Below are 1,184 nucleotides of genomic sequence, written 5' to 3'. Positions count from 1 at the left end.
TCTTCTGAAGCACTACATTTCAAAGTCTCAATTTGCTTTTCCAGTGCCCTACTCTGTGTCCAGGTCTCACAGCCACAGAATGAAATGACAACAACTCTCGTATTCATTGTGATGTTGTGGCTAGTCCAAATTTTCTTCAGCTTTGCTAGCTGTCCAATGGCGATGGCAGTTCTTGTTTTGACTTCTTTTTCTGATGTAGCATCTTCTGTGATGGTTGCTCCAAGGTATTTGTTACAAAGTGTGTTATATTTTATAGCTTCTCATTACCATTTTTTACTGCTGCATCATCATCGCTGTTGGCTGCTGTTATCATTACTTTGATTTTCTCCACACTGATTTCCATTCCATATCTCAGCTAAAATAAATAAAGGTATGATGAGTGTGAAAGTAACTGCTGTCCTATGTAAGACATGATTCAGTGGGACTAGTGGGGCTTAAGTGTAAGGGAAGGTAGAAACAAAAAAGAAAGTATCAATGGATATTTAAATAATTTGATGATGCAACTATTACCACTAATGATCTACTCAGGGAAAGAGGCTCCACATATTGTCCATGGTAGGTAGGCAGCATTTATCAGATACAAAATACTTTTATTAAGCAATTAAGTCACAATAGGAACATATCCGAGGCGGATATCAGAGTTTCTTAATTGCCAACACACTGGGCGCATCCACATGAGGTGCTACACAGCAACGTAGCTCATCACTACAGCAACATAACGTTGGCAGGCACAAACTGTGATGCCAATGCTACATTGCTGTAGTTGTGAGCTACCTTGTTATAGCACATTGCACAGTGACATAGCTGCTAAAAATAACAGTGTGCCGCAGGCACAGTGCAGTAACTGCTTGTGCTGTGCCATCATTTAGTAGCGCTGTGGCAGTATCGTAGCCAATGAGGTTAATCCGAGGCGCGATTATTGCTAGTTGAAAACTTTCCTAAAGCAAGTACTAAATGACGATGCAGTAACAACTGTGCTGTAGGGGCCACGTGTAGACACACCCACTGATATACGCTGGGTGTGTCTATATGAGACATTTACTGTACCGTTGACTAATTAACTGCACAGTAAACATTTTGGTATCTACATGTGTGCCTCTATTAGGAACCACAAAACTAATTAACTCCATAGCAGGATAGTCTTGTAAAACACAAGTACTACCTTGCTGCAGAGATTTCTCATG

The 1,184-nt window shown here is 40.5% G+C and overlaps 1 pseudogene; it reads left to right on the top strand.

Moving 5' to 3' along the window:
* The first annotated feature begins 865 nt into the window (after positions 1-865).
* Positions 866-947, top strand: LOC149870109 (U4 spliceosomal RNA; annotated as a pseudogene).
* The last annotated feature ends 237 nt before the right edge of the window (positions 948-1,184 follow it).

The sequence above is a fragment of the Crocodylus siamensis genome, chromosome 2 (genome assembly GCF_052110815.1).
Source record: "Crocodylus siamensis isolate JL-2025a chromosome 2, ASM5211081v1, whole genome shotgun sequence".
NCBI classification, from domain to species: Eukaryota; Metazoa; Chordata; order Crocodylia; family Crocodylidae; genus Crocodylus; species Crocodylus siamensis.
This window is presented reverse-complemented; position numbering and strand designations above follow the sequence as displayed.